This window comes from Lissotriton vulgaris, chromosome 3_1, assembly GCF_964263255.1.
Source record: "Lissotriton vulgaris chromosome 3_1, aLisVul1.2, whole genome shotgun sequence".
NCBI lineage: Eukaryota > Metazoa > Chordata > Amphibia > Caudata > Salamandridae > Lissotriton > Lissotriton vulgaris.
In genome coordinates this window covers 1225159481-1225175877 of record NC_141689.1, presented here as the reverse complement: position 1 = coordinate 1225175877, position 16397 = coordinate 1225159481, and the positions used below count along the sequence as shown (strand labels likewise).

Sequence of the window (16397 nt, the reverse complement as noted above, 5' to 3'; positions counted from 1 at the left end):
TAAATTTCACGGACCGTCTGTGATTTGGTCCTCACGTCCATTGTCTGTGATGATCCGTTTTACGAGCGCCTTTTGTCTGTAATTTTGTGCATTGCAAGTGCAGCGCAGTTCCCCTGCAAGAAGCCTCAACTCCCTGATGGGGCAGCCTCACACTCCTCCTCAAGAGCAGTCTTACCCCGCCTGTTGTCATTCTGAATGCCCGCTAATTGTCACATACAGAATTACATTTGGCCAGTCTGGTGTGTTAAAGCATGGGGTGGCTGCCTCCTGCCTTGGTCTGGGGCATGGCATTTTGGTTTTAACAATGCATAAAGAAACATTTTGCACCTCACAAGATGAGAGAAACCTACAGAATGCAGTTCATGAAAAGAAGGCAGCGAAAGAAGTTAAAAAGAAGGGGTTATAGTTCTTTCACAGTCTCATCATTTTAGAAATGAAGCATTTTCAATATTATATACAATGAAGCCATAATTGCTGCTTTTTTGTTTTATGCAACTCACAACCATTGACAAAGCCAATAGTCCTGGATTGTTGTAGGTGTAAATAACAGAAGTCGAAGAATATCAGTCGTGCAGCACCCTATGCTAAGCACAGATTTTGCGCTTGCATGTTTTAAGCCACGCCCTTAATTACATCGGACACACCCTTTAGAGAGACCCCTAAGATTTTTCATCCCACTTATAGCCCTGGAAACAACACCATTTAGCAGTCACCTCACGGCCTGGCACTGTGCACAATGCATGACTTATTTCTTCCAAGTTTTCAGATTGCCTATATGCAGGGGCATAGTTTACCCTTGAAAAGGTGGGTGAGTGAGTAAGTGAAGGGATAGGCGGATGGCTAGATGGATGAGTGAAACGGTTATTGGATGAGTGAAAGGGTGAATGGATGGATAATGAGAGAAAGGATGTATGGATGAGTGAGTGGAAGGATAGATGAGAGAAAGGGTAAATAAATAGATGTATGGGTGGAATGGTGGATGTATGAATTAAAGGGTGGACGTATGGGTGGAATGGTGTATGGATTGGTAAAAGGGTGGATGGAAGAGTAAAAGGGTGGCTGGATGGGTGAAAGGGTGGATGGATGAGTAAAAGGATGGATAGATGTGAAAGAGTGGATGATGGGCGAATGAATGGGTGGATGGATGAGTGAAATATTGGATGGATTGATGAATTGATAAGTGAAAAGGTAAATGGATGGACGCATGAGTGAAAGGATGGATGTAAGCATGGATGAGTGAGTGAAAGGGAGGGTAGATGGGCAAAAGGATGAGTGGATGAGTGAAAGGGTGGATGTAAGGATGGATGAGTGAGTGAAAGATAGGGTAGAAAGGCAAAAGGATAGATGGATGAGTGATAGGGTCAATAGGTGGATTAATGAGAGAATGAGTGGATGGGTGGGTTGATGGATGAGTGAAGGGATGGCGAGCGAAAGGGAGGATGGATTGATGAGTGAAAGTAGGGATGTATGATTGACAGGATTGTTAGGTGAATGGGTGTAAGGATGAGTGAAAAGAAGGATGTTTGTAAAAGTTTAAGAATGCATAGATGAGTGATAGGGAGGGTGAAGAGCTGGAAGAAATGATGGATGAGTGAAATGGTGGACGGACGAGTGGCTGGTTGAATGGATGGATGGATGAGTAAGTGAAAGGATGGGTGAGAGGGTAAATGGTTAGATGGATGAGTGAATGGATGGATGGAAGTGTGAATGGATGAGTGAAAGGATGGATGGATGGATGGAGGGATGAATGAAAGGATGGATGGAAGGATAGATGATGCATAGGTTTTGAAAATGGTTGAATAGTTTTGGATATGGATGGGCACACAGATGGAAGGACAGAATGAATGGTGAAAGACTGAATGATGGATGTAAGAATGAATGGATGTCACACCCCCAGGTGACTCAACCCGCCCTCCCAAACCGACACATGACATCAGGCAGTAAGCGTGGAATTCGAACTTGAAATGCTCCTTCTGCCTGCCAAAAAGAAGAAACTAATCCCTTGTACGGCACCGTGTTACCACAAGAGACGTTCCGCTGTTGTGCCGCTGGGCTGCGCTGCTCCTGTGCCACCAGGAAACCGTGCAAGCAGCCATCCATCTGCCCCGAGGTCATGAGAGATGCAGGAGGGCACAGCTCTGTGCAGCCCTTATGCTGGGAAAGGCGGGCAAGACAACATAACTTGCACTTGCAGACAACAGCACTGACGTGATTCAAGTCCCTTCCACCGCAATTTGTTTTTCTTTTTAAATTTTGTACCCTAACAATATTTCCCCCCGGGCAATAGCCCCTGTGGACCCGCCCATGCAGCGCTACTGCCTACCATCTGACTTTTATACCTTAGCCCTCAATGTCTTTAGTAATATTTACTATACATTGACTTTTACATTTATGAGTCAATGTCTTTTTATAATATGTGTGTGATGTAATGCACTCTGACACCTTGCCGTACATCAGATGAGTAGCGCTAGAAAAGAAATTAAATACACATGAGAGAGGGTCTATGTGAAGATGATGGGCACCATTGGAGGGTGGTAGCAAGGCCGGCTGGCTGTACCCGCATCACACTTGTACGAAGTGTACAAGTGTGACTTGTAAGCAATAGGTACTGTGTCTCCTTCATTAAAAGTAAGGTACGTAAAACCCACCGCCCCAGGGATGATTCTTATTACCAGGTTGGTGTGGTTATCACGAGTCAGTAAGAATTTAGATTCCAAAAGATCAGCCTGCAAAGAATGCAGAATAGCTGAATGTTCTGGCAGCCAGCAAGATTTGGTAAAAGTTGGTTGTTTCAAAGCATACAAAGGCTTGATACGCTGGGCATATTCAGGAATATATGTACGCCCAAAATTCAAAAATCCCAGCAAGGACTGTAATTGTTTCAGAGTTGTAGGAGCGCGCAGTTGTGCGCACTTCTCCAAGAAGTGAGGAGCCAATCCTCGACCTTCATTGTTGAGCTCATAGCCCAGGAACAACACTGTGTACTCTGCAGTGTGGGACTTTGCAAAGTTTAATTTGTAACCAAAGTCCGCAAAGTTACAAATTATGCGGTCAACGCGACACAGATACGCCCAAAGCTTGTCGTCTGTGAGATAAATGTCATCCACATACGAACACACATCCGTGTCAATCCTCTCCAACAGAGAGACAATACGGGCAGCAAACACGCCTGGACTATTCTTATAGCCCATAGGTAATCTTTTATACTGGAGTTGTTTGCAGCCATAGGTAAAACTGGTCCACTGGGAGCTCATTCCGTCCAAATTGTGGGCAAAAAAAAGTTGGAAATGTCAAGTGTGGTTTTAAATCGTTTCCGCGCGAGACCATCAACTAAAGCAGAGCCGTGCGTATTCTGTACTGCACAGGTACGGCAATGCAAGTTCAAATGCCGGTAATCCAATACCAAACGATATGAGCCGTCAGGCTTTGTCACAGTAAAAAGAGGGTTATTCATCGGTGACACACTAGTTTCAATTACACCTTGATATTCCAATTGTTCAAGGATTTACGCAACAGAAGCCTTAGCTTCACGCCGGATGGGATATTGAGGTTGAGGCTGTGGCATAGACCGTAAGGGAATCTCGTGGTGTGGGAAAAAAATGTCCCATCCACAATGTGTACGGTACAGAGCCGGCGCAAGGGCCTTAGCCCACTCTTGTGCAAAATTCAACGCATGCTCTTGCGAGACTGTGTGCGAGAAGCCAGGGAGGGTTACCTCCTCCCCTCTCGTAGCTGGGAGCACAAAAGGTGGGGGCCAGTCAGCCTCCGCTAACAAAATGCCATAGGTAGACGTAAGATTTTCCCAAAATACCCCTTTTATGGTACGTTTGATGTCACCTTCAATTAGAAGGGCAATGTTAAAAAGTGTCTATCAGGGGGAGCTACTCTAGTATCAGCTGCCTCAACAACAACATATTGGTCAGTCGCTGTCACCTTCAGTAGCGGACGCAGGGCCTCTCGCACTATGGTAATCTATGCCGCGCTGTACAGCAAGGTCAGAGCCCATGTCTGATTCCGAAGCTGCGTTCTCACTATCTGTAGCATATCTCGCTGTTAAAGCAGCAACTTTCTTTTTCTGAAACTGGGGTCTTTTCAGTGTAGAATCATCCTGCTTACCTTTACTGTCTTTCGGGCGGGGCTGGTCGCGTCCCTGCTGGCCACCCCCACCTCTGCCGCCTCCTCCACCACCAGTCGATGAGGCCGATGATTCCTGAAAAGAACGAGGAGAGCGTTGTTCAGAAACCTGAAAAAGATCAGGAGATTTCATTGTCGCGCGAGTCATAAATACGTTCTGTAGGCGCAGGCACTGGTGATACAGGACGAGACTCCTGTTTCTGTTGTTGTTGTTTACCCTTTTTCTGTTTTTTCGGACAATTCTGCTTTTTGGCCTTGGGCTGTTCGTCAGTCTCTGACTTTGGCCCTTGGGGTTGCTTTTTCTCTTTAGTGGAAAATGGCTTGACTCCCAAACTATTGCGGCCCACGGTCTTACAAGCCGCCACAATAATTCTCGGTAACTGTCGGGGCTTGTCGGCATCGGTTACAGCCTGCAAAGCATTAGACCCCTGAAAGCTCACAGCATCTCCTTTGACATTCGCAAGAACGAGATCGGAAACCACGTCAAAACTGCTGCAGACGCGCATACCCAATTCAACCGCTGCCTCAGGTTCCTGCTCATCTTGAACACGCTTAACGACCGTCGGAAGGACAGTCATTGACGGTGTGCCGAAGCATATCGTATACACTGCCGCAAAGATCTTACCCCATGACTCAGTCACCAGCTTCTGGGATCAAGTCTTTAGGCATGCTAATTGTCAGAATCCTGTGTTTCTCACCAGGAGTTGTGTTAGGAAATACCGCTTCCAGCTGGTCAAACTTCTCGGCAAGCCAGAAAGGAAAATCATCCTTATTCTGGGGGCGCCTGCCCATCACAGCGTTGACCATCACAGGACTGAGCTTCATTCCGCCCTGTCCGGCAGGAAGCGCTGCACCACCTGGTGGCCCGCCCGGGAGATTGCGGGTAATGTATTGCACTAACGACCTAATTACGCTAATTGCGACTACATGTAGTTGTCTTAATTCAGCAACGGTACATGCCCCGTGCTGAGGATGAGGTGTAAATCCAGCCAAAACAGTCCAAGTCGCGCCTGGAATGGACAAAGGACCTAACCTCGGTGTTGTCAAAGTGTGGGGTAGGACGCCATTAAACTAAATTCTGTGCTGCCGAGGGTTAATCGTAACTTCCTGTGTCCTATAGGGAGCATATTCCAGAGGCATGGCAGAGGGAGTGTATGTGTCGAACACATTGGTATTTGCGTTCACAGCTAGGAAGGTCACCCAGGAACAAAACATTTTGTATGGGTAAGCCACTTCCGCGCTCACTACCATGATCACAGCCATGCCATCCACGGTGACATTATAATTCTGCTAGTGATTGCGCACCACAATGCGACTATGTTGCGGAAAGTCCACTGCGGCCATAGCAACACAGAAAGGAAAAAGTACAATGAAACGTACGTAGCACAACTGGGTAGAAATTCAAAGAAACCGTTTTGAAAGATTCAAGCTTGAAAAGACCTATGTAAGTATAGGTAGGTTTGTCCGACACCACTGTCTTCCGGGAACAATAGTGAAGGGTGTTAAGGACCGATATAAGTACTACTCAAGTGTCATGTAATAAGACCACCAACAGTTGGGCGCCATGTCGCAGGGATCCTGCTCATACACAGAACTGTGCATAGAGACTTGGAACCTCGGTGAATTAGGGTGTGCCAAAACTCACTTTAGTATCCAAAATCCCCTACCAGACTAGCAATCAGTGTCTCACTGGTTCTTACACACCCCCAATGATTAGACAACCCAGAACATGGACTTAGAACACCTCAGGTAACGTGGAACACATGAACACTCTTTCGTTATACTAACATACCAGTCCAGAACGAGGAGTAAATGATGACACGTGCAAGTTTGAAATATTTATTTCTAATGCAGTGTTCTCAAGCGCAGTTACTTCGCTAATACAAGCAAACATATTATAAGGAATAAGGTTAACAGCATGGTTACAATTCCATAAAATACAAAGGGAGAAAGGATGTTAAAATGCTAAAGGGAAAAGATCTAAATTGAACCTCAGTTTACCCTCCCTAGCTAGTGTATTATATTATATCTACAGAAGGTCTCTTTGGGTTTAGAAGGGCGGGCCCATACCTTAGGATTCAGCAGAAATGGTTCACATCATCTCCTGCACCAACTCTCTGCATGCGAATATTCATCAAGTGTGTAACTCATGCTTCTCGCAGTGCATTATTAATCGCGCCTAAAACCCAAAGTTGGCCACAGCTGCATATGTATTATGTCTAGCCAGTGCGCTGATCAAACCGAACAACAAGCGCTTTGTTGAAATAACCTTGAAGGCCTCAGCACTCACTGTACAGGCATAGCTTACCAAGCAAGGTTGATATTGTAAGCAAACATATTATTCTCTTGTGAAGCAAAATATTCAACTAGGCGAAAAGCTTTAATAATAAAATGTGTCCTGTGCAGAGGCTGCAGAAAAGGAAAAAGGTGTTTAAACTTCTAACATGCTCATGCTAACATAACACAGTGCAAAGGTAAAACCAGACCACATGACAGTTTAATAATCTATACCACAGGCCCTGCATGTACCATTCCTGAGGGTGAAATTCCTGGAAAAGGAATTTGGGGCCCTTTCAGGATATCTAGTAAATAATTTGAAGTTGGAGGTGATGTGCTGGAATATACCATGTCGGAGTTGGAATTTCAAGCAGAGATTAGGTATCTTGGTATTACAATTTTTAAATCCACTGGAGGCTATTCCGAAGAACAACTTGGAGAGGGTGGCAAATTAGGTCGATGTCTTGCTTACTAGATGGAGGAAACTACCTCTGACAATATACGGATGAGTCAATTTAATCAAGATGGTGATGTGACCTAAATTGACATAACTTTTTTAACTGCATTCCTTTAACATTCCCAGGATCTGCAATGTATAGGAATGAGAAGAAAATAGTGCGCTTTATATTGGTACCTAGAGGGGCCCGGCTTGCATGGAAAAAACTGAGGCATAGGCTTGAAAAGAGGGGTACGGCCCTCCCGTACCTGAAGCTCTACTGCATAGCTTTCCAGTCAAACTGTAGGATGCTCCTGGGTAAACCAGTGGCCTCAAAATGGGGAGCTGTGCTAGGAGAGATAGTAAGGGAGTTTGGCTCTGAAAGAATATTGTGTAAGTTTGGGGCGAAGAATTGTTTTTAAATGGTCCGCTCAAAGGTTTTCAAGGCTGCTTTGCTCCTTTGGCTCGGATTAAGGAGGATAATGGGTGTGGGTTATTTTTCAGACTTTACCCCTGAGTGAATTATGGACAGGTTGAGCGACCCTTTGCTGAGAGCAAGGTTCGAAGTTTGGGAGGAGTTGGACTTTATATACTCCTCTTCCATATGCCGCACAAGTTGGTCACCAAGCTTTACGCTTTCTCGCTTGCGTCTGCTCACATATCTTCTGATCGGGCGCGGGAGGCGTGGAGTGCGGACCTGGGCCTGGATATATCGGAGGCCGACTTGCTTTACTGCTGTAATCAGACCAAAAAGCTGTCCCTGAACCACCGGCTCAGCTTAATTCACTTCAAGTACTTACACAGGCTATACCGCACCCCTTTGCAGCTCCATCGGCTTGGGCTTGTCCCAGGGAATAATTGTCTGCGCTGCGCTGGCCCTGCCGCGGACTTCGCCCACTTGGCATGGCTTTATCCTAAGGTTTCCGAGTTCTGGTTGGCAGTGTACTCAATCATCTCTGACATTACTAGCTCTGTCATTACACCCGATCCCCCCCCGTGTGCCTCCTGGGATTTGTTACGTTCTGCCTTGACGCCTCTCGCCCCCTTATCTCGAAGCTACTGGTGCTTGCCAGGCGTAGGGTGGCCATGTGTTGGGGCGGCGACCTGCTCCTGAGGCTGAGAGTTGGTTAGAGGATGCCTCCCGGTGCCAGACGCTCCTGTCTGAGCTCTGGGACTTAATGCCTGTCAGATTCAGCCCTGTAGACATCTGGGCCCCACTGGTCTCCTACCTCCTCTCCCGCTCTCACCCCAGCGGCGCTTCCTCTCCCGCGCTCCCCACCGGCCCTTGGTCTGCGGCGGCTGCCGGTGCTGGTCGATGACTGCTCCTCTCCTCCTTCTTCACTTGCACCCTTGTTGCTCCAGATTTTCGGCTAGGTCCACTCTTACATGTGTGCTCCCCCCCCTGAGGTCTGTGACTCTGATATTGTTTAGCTGTGTTTTTTTTTTATTATGTCGGATTACCATGCTGCTGTGAATGTCACCATATCTGTATTTTGCCACATTTTCCTATGATGCATCCTGTCGATATGTGCTTTGGTGCTGTACGATGTACTGTGTCTGTCTTGATGCTCTAATAAAGGGTTTTTTTTTAATTTAAAAAAAAAAAGTTTGGGAGGAGTTATTTACAGTACAGGAAGACTCAGATCTCCCGCTCCGGATTCAAATATCTTCAGTTGTCTTCTTGGTTTGCGGCCAATTTGAAGGAGATAGGAGGGGTGTGGGAATTAGTCAGAATTGCAGGACGGAGCTCCGATGGCTGAAGAGGTCGTATGTGTTATTGGAGGCTTCATGATGCCCAGGATAAGAAACTGAAGACCCCATACTCTGTTTGGGAAGAATGTATTCATGAGACTGAGCTGCAAAAAGTATGGCAAAGCTCTCTATACGTAATCTATTCAGTGGTAAAACCAGTCAATCTGAAGCGTAACTGTGGTAAATGCTTCTATGTATTTTCCCTCTCTACCACTTTATGAGAATGTCCTGTGACATCATGGAATGTTAGTGTGCCTCCCTGTGTAAAGGTTGTCAGTTGGTCATCTGAGGCTGAGGAGCTGGTAGCTCTCTCCTGGTGGGGTTTCTCCCTGTTACTTACTATCCTGTAACCTGCCACCTAACTACCTGTCAATAAAGAGGGATCTTCCACTACACCTGGACTACGCATCATTGTTTGTGTACCACAGTTTGGCGACGTTTTTTTTTGGACTAACCTATGCTGCACTTAAAGAGGACTGTAACTGAGCACTAAGGAAACCAAGGACTGTTGTGTGAACTAAGAACAAGTGTTTACTTAAGGACTAACCAATTTTAAAAGAGGAACCTGAACCTAAACTAGAAGGTAACGCCCAGCTAACCCCACCAGTGTCCTTTTCAACTTGGACAGCCTCCACCCTGGGCGTCTGTTTTCTGAAGGAGTCAACTGCCATCTTACTGTCATCTGGACATTGCCTGCCTCCAGCCACAAAAGCGTCTGAGTTTCAGCTGGCCTGATCACCCTACTGCTTCTCTACGGCTTTTGTACTGTGACAGTTCGCCCTTTTTCCATCTACTGTGGAACAGGTGAGACCAGTGTGTTCTTCCACAGTGTGGGCACAGTGTGGGCACTTGTTATCCTGTGAGCCTGCTGTGTCTGCTTTCACGGAGTTGCCCCGGCGCTGGCAGTGCCTTCTCCTTCACAACAGCCACCATCTATGATGTTTGCTCGCAGCTGAGTGTTTCATCAGTTTGTCAGTTTGTCAATTTGCGGAGTTTTACCGAGGTTCAGTGTTCATGTGTGGTCTACAGCTGACTCTTGTGGGAAGACCGACGGACACCCTTTGTCAGCCATTGTCGAGTGTGCAGAGGAATGCCAGCTGTTGCGCTTATCTAAAGATGCAGAGGCAAGTTGTGCGCGTCTACTGAGGGACAGTCTATGATATATTTTTTTTTTTTTTGGGGTTGGGTTTCGCATTACTTTTCCTTTCTCGCCGCGCTACTCAGGACAGTTCAACGGTCACACTGTTTTCAAAATAAGTGCGCGAGCTGGGTGATGTGTCTATTCCTTACCTCATTGTCGCGGCGAGCACCTCAGTGGCCATTCTGACGTTTGTGGAACTCAGCTGGTTCTCGGATACTCTTGCCCAGCACTAACGTGCCGAGAGCCACCCTGCGCAGCGTAAGCTGCGTGCCGCCATTTTGGGTTTGCCATTGTTTTGCCAGTCTGCCGCAGCTATCCACGCCGATCTGTTTTCACAGCAACGGACTCTGACAGTCACGGCGCGTCTACGCAAAGCTTTTGTTTGTTTTGGAATTGTTACTGCGAGCAATAAGTTTGACTCAACCGCACACACGCTGTTTGTGTATCCATCTTCAGGTCTCAAAGTACTTTCCTCCTGCGCATCAGCGCATCTGTGCATCTACTACAGGTCTCGAGTTTCTTGTTTCCTTAAAAGGAGGATCCTGCGATCTACTTTCCTGGACTTGCCTGCATGTCACCCTATTTTGTTTCCTGCTGTGAAGTTTCTCATCAGAACTTTTGGAAAATCCTGGCTAAGAAGACCTCGGGTGAGATATCGCTCACCGGAGCTGAATTCTTTTGTTTATTCTTATGCTTATGCTTCAACTCATTTGTTTTTCAGTGTATGTTGTGGGTTGGTGTGTGTGTGTTGAGCATAATGGATTGTTATATTTATTTATTTGGGAGGTTGTGGTATGTCAGTGGTTGTTTTATGCTGTACCCTACCATTTGGGTTCGGTTCCTAAGGCAATGTTTTTAATCCTAAGGTGTACCCTTATTTAGGGGAGGGTCTGTGGCCAGTCAATGCCATACTTTGAAACTAGGGGGATGTTGTACCTTTTGGTGTACCCTGTATATTTATAGGGGATGCTGTAGTTTTTGGTCTCACAGGGTGGGTATCCTGTGTGTCACCCTGCTCGTGCAGTTAGGGTGTTTGTGTCTCATCTTACCCCATCCATGTACTTAGGGTTAGTACTTATGGTGTACCCTTACTTAGGGGAGGTTCTGGGGTTGTGGTGCCAGTCAGTGCCTACATGTGGTTTCCTAGGGTCTTGTCGTTACTATTTGGAGATGTTACGTTGCGCACACTATTTTTCTCCAAAGTTTCAAAGATTAGTTTTCTTTGTGTACCCTTTTCTGGGGAAGGTGGTGTGCGTTGTCAGCGCCGCCACTTAGTGATGTTATCTTGAATAATTCCTACATTGTTCAATGGTGTACCCTTTTGTTTGGGGAGGAGTTGCATCACTCTATGTGGGTTGTCGGGGTGCGTTGTCAGCGCTACCTCTTGGTGTAGTTGTGCCACTATTGCGTGGCCACTGTCTATTTTGTTCCAGGGGTGTTATGTTCCTCTGGTGTACCCTTTCCTGGGGAGTTGTTTTGTTCCACGGTTTTAAGGTTGCCTTTCTATGTGTACCCTTTATGGGCAGGTTGTTAGTGCACGTCATGCACTAGTCTCTTTTGCAAGGCATTCCTTTTTCTGTAGGTTGCTATGTTCATCTTTTTGTGCTTATTTCCATCTGCACTGATTTTGTGATTATGTTGTTACACCCTGCTTGATTTGCCAGGATCGCTACCTTGTTTTATTAAGGAGGGTGGATGGGCATGTTATATAATTTGCATTTAGTTTATCTGTGCATCTTATGTTTATCTTTCTACATGCCTCTTTTTATTGTCCTTTGTTTCTGCTTTCTTGCTTGAGTTTCCTGCTTTTCAATATGTTCCTTTGATTAGCTTTTGTGTCTACAGTCTCCTCTGAATCCTTCTGCTCCGTCTTAACTTCTTTCTTGCTGTTGTTTGTTAACGGAAGAGGATGTGTGGTAAATGCTTCTATGTATTTTCCCTCTCTACCACTTTATGAGAATGTCCTGTGACATCATGGAATGTTAGTGTGCCTCCCTGTGTAAAGATTGTCAGTTGGTCATCTGAGGCTGAGGAGCTGGTAGCTCTCTCCTGGTGGGGTTTCTCCCTGTTACTTACTATCCTGTAACCTGCCACCTAACTACCTGTCAATAAAGAGGGATCTTCCACTACACCTGGACTACGCATCATTGTTTGTGTACCACAGTAACCACTTCTACACTATTAATAGATTGTTGTGGACTCCCAAAAGATAGCAAAGTGTGTACAAGAACCTATGCCCAGATGTTGCAGGTTTATTTTTCTAAGAGCTGAAGACCAACATGTCTTTTTGTACATGCCCTGAGATAAAAGCCTATTAGCGGGTCGTTGAGGATGTGGTTCGTGATTTTTTTCAGGATGAACATTAAGTTAAGCCTAACTTTAGTTTTAGTGGGAGTGGAAATCTCTCCCAGACAACTGCAGTCCAGATCACAACAAGCGTTGTTATTTTACTTGATGCTCGTATCTAGGACGGAGATTTGTAAACGTCGGACAGATCCGTCGCTTCCAAGAGTGATGGATTGGCTTCAAGCAGTGAGATACAATTGCCTAAACCTCGTTCCTGGTTTAGACTGGCGTGGCAAGGGCCAGTGAAAGTACGTAGCAGGCAGAGGGCTGGAAAGTGTTTACAGAAGGGGCCTGACGTTGCAGTAATGGTGATATGAGAGCTAAATAAAAAAAAATTAAAACGACCTAACATCATCACACAAAGAACAACACAGCTTCTGTATGACCCTTTGACACCTGCAATGGTGGTCAGTCTGTGAACAGGAACGGGTCTAATAATTCTCCTTGTTGCTCAGCTGTTTCCTTCATATTACAGTACTATCAGAAGTCATGACATAAGAATCTGGCGGATGGCAGTGTATGGACTCCTAAGAAAGGATTCACTGTACTGAGTAACTTGTATTGTCTGCCCTAATCCCAAATCAGACATTCAGAAATTGGGGTTGTATCAAACTCAGACGATTGCAGCTGCTTTCTTTATCTTGGCTATTGTTGCAGAAAATATTTGTCTGCGCTGTGGCAAGAACTCCATGTGAAATGTAAGGCATTTTTAGGTCACACCTATTGTCAGAATTTAAGCAAGACTTGTTGTGGACTACACAAAAAACTTAGTGATCTTAAAGCCAACCCATTGTTAACACTGGTTAGCTTTTTTATAACTTTAATTTGCTTACTTATTATTCTATGGTTTCCTGCAAAGACTGTGGTTATTTGTAATAGGTAACAGCTGTATTCTAAGTTAACACATAGCTCCTCACGGCTTACACGCCCTGTAATGAATCCCTTCAGCTTATTTCCATCACTTAGGTTACCCAACAGTCAGGCTCGAGCAGAGAAGAACGTTTTTTAAACCAGCACCACACTTCTAACCCCTTAAGGCACAAACATTGCACAACAAAAAACCCAAAACAATTCCATAAAAAAGTTGAACACAACATTGCCTATGTCTGTAACATTGCATATGCCTATTCAGGCTACAACAACAAAACTATAAATACGTATAATAACTATATAATGAGTTGATACATTTACATTAACCTGTTTAGGATTCAACAAAGACAAGGGTATAAATATGCAGAAAAGATCATACATTATATACCATTAACACACCAAATATTCCATGAAGCTTTCTGCCAGGTACAAGTGCTACCATACCTAGAGACATTCACAAGTTGCAAAATACCTTCAAACTGGGTTTCTTTACAAGGCTGACTATGGGCATTATTCTCTGTACCTGCTGCTTCCCAGTGAATTCTCTGTCTGGTTAAAAGTTTTATTTTCCTCAAGACAGTTCTCCTCAGAAGCACCTTCAGTAGACCTGTTCAATGGAAGACTAATACCACCCTCACATACATCCTCCTCCCACAACCAGTCATTTTAGATCACAGGTTGTGTCTCTTCTTTTCAGTTTTCAGTTAGAGCTAATTTACTGGAATACCACTTCTTGTCATAACTAAACCTGGTAGCATTGGTAAAAATCTTAAGGAGATGAGCCATTAGCTATAATTTCTGTCCCCTTCCCTAGATTTAGCTGACGTCTTAACTCCAGCCCAATCCACTAATTCTAGAGTCACATCCTTGACTCCGTGTTTCAGATCATAGATTTATTTCTAAATTTGTTGTGCCTTCATTATATGTGCTTTCAATACTGCAGAAGACCGAATCTACCTTACAACCTCCAGATAGCCATACACAATTATCCTTGGTACACAGAAATTAGATTTGTTACCCTGCTCATTGATTTAATTCAACTTTTCCTTCCACAAACGCAATATCTGGGCATCATACCATAGGATTACATTTTCACTTAGCAAGTTTCTTTTTGTTATGTTGTGTGTTTTTTAACTGCACTTTTTCTCCTTCTTGTGCTATACTTTTTTAAAACGTTTATTTGATCAACACCAGGATTTTAATATTTATTTTGCCACTGCTACATCTCCAAAGCTGGTGTTCTTTGGGTTTCTTAGATTTTCCTTAGGAAGCTCCGTGAAGGCGTCTTTGAGTTATATGCGTGTTCAAGGCAGGCTGTGACCAGTAATAACCAATTATCCTGCTTATTATTCGTGGTGCCTAACCCTTTTACATGTGACCCATATAAGTGCTGAAACGTAAGAGCTAAAGAACCAACGAGCCCGCAGTAGAAGTTTCTAGCTAGAAGTACCTAAGAGAAATATGTCAAGGAGTTCTCTTTTGTCCAAGTTGTCAGCTCCTAGCTGTCTGATCATGTGGATCTGACAAAGATGTAGTTGAAGCCCGTATCCCTGGCTAGGCCGTCCTAAATGCATTGCCTAAAGTTCAGTTGTTTGCAGTGGTGGTTGCCTCTGAAGTAGGGAGGTGAGGAGGGGGAGAGGATGTATTCAAATAAAGAAATAAACATACTTTCTCTGCTGTGCTGCATCTCCCACTGCCGCACATCTTTCCTCCGTCCTGAAAGGAAAATTTGCTGGAAGCACCGTAAAGACCCAGGCTTCCGGACTCTCCTAGCCCAACACAATGCTGCAGTAGCAACATCGTGATTGGTCTTAGCGTCCTGTTTGGATGCTCAGGTAGTGGCTGAGAGCCTGGGCATGTTCTCCATGGGGCTGTGCAACCCAGCCCAATGGAGAACATGCCAAGTGCTCATGACGGTTTGGCTGGGCCTAGAGGGCACTTAGAGGACTGCAAATCACTCCTCCCCATCTCGGGTGTAGGAGCCCAGCCCCGATTCCCGCATTGAAAAATACAATAACATCCTGTTATCATTATTATAATTTTATTTTTATTTTCTGTACTGCTAAAATAGCAGTGGGGCGACGCTCCTCTGCCTTAGAGGAGGAGCACCACTGGTTGTTGGGTAGGCATTTTTTTAAATCTACGAAAATGAAATTCCTCTGAATCATCCTGTCCCTAGTCAGTAGAAGTAAGTGTTTGCTTCCTTGAGGCTCCTTCCTAGGCACACATGTTGTGTTACAACCCACTCTCTGTAGAAAGTAGCACCTTTCACTGGAGCCAGTCTTTGTTGCTGAAGCGCCTTTTAGGTTTTGCCTACCAGACCAATCAAACTGTCTGGTTCTGAAAGACCTATTGTGGCATTGAGCCCAACCATTGCTTACCATTTAGCTTTACGTTCACTCTCATTTCGTTTCTCCTTATTCAATGGCTTGCCTTGTTGATCTTACATTTATCCCTCCTCAGTACCATCCCCTGTTAACCATTCATTTGCTTAACTGACTTGTATCCTTCCACTGCTCACTTTTAGGGAACTATATTTTCATTTCCTTTGATAGCTCCATGAAGAGGGCATGTGTTTTCTAGTTCCTCACCCTCACGTTCTGCTTCTCTCCTCCAAACACCTGCCCCCTCTCACGCTGCCTTACTTGCTTACTCCCTTGTTTGCTGCTCTCATGCATGCTTCTCTCACGCCCCACGTCCTGTTTTGCTCTCCCCCTTGTGTGAACTTCTTTCCTATGTGCTTTATGTTGCTCTCTACATTGTGTGCTGCTTTGCCCCTCCTCTCCCATCTGATTTTGTTTTCCACCCTCACCTAACCCCCCTTTACAATCCCCCCACCCCATCCCCAACTGCTTCTCTGATGCAGGCTTTTAAAAAGATTTTTGCGGACCTGACTGCTGCCATTTGGTGCCCTGGGCTCTCTGACACATATATTTCTTTTCCCCTTTTTTCATTTTTTATATAACAATGTAAGGGGCTTGTCCACCATTTTAGATCGGTAAACTCAAAAGGCCATGTTGCACACATAATTCTGTAGATGTATGTGCCCAAGCTTGGTGACACACCAAGCGCCTACAGAATGACACGACCGCAACAGCGGCTAAACTATTGCAGCTTTTTATTTTTGTCTTATTAGTGCAACAGCAAAAAAACATTATTTTTTGCCCATACTGCACAGCATTGGCAAAGCCAAGAGGTTCAAAATGCAAGACCTATCCAATTTACCAGTGTTAGTTCATCTGCACAACATGTCCAATGTGACCAAACACCCCTTCACATTTATTTTTGTGACTGAAACCTGTTCAGATCCTCTGCTGTGGTTATGTAGATCATTGGTTATGTACAAGGACCAGGTAGCTTTGGTTCCTGAAGAACATGGATTTCTTAATCCATAAACTTCTTAATTTGCTTGATCATCATGCAAACCTAGTGCAGTTACTG

At 45.0% G+C, this 16397-nt stretch overlaps 1 protein-coding gene across 1 annotated transcript in view; it reads left to right on the top strand.

The window, feature by feature from the left end:
• Window positions 1-16397, top strand: part of B4GALT1 (beta-1,4-galactosyltransferase 1) — a 503885-nt gene that overhangs the window by 477943 nt on the left and 9545 nt on the right. The gene's annotated exons all lie outside the window — the stretch shown is intronic.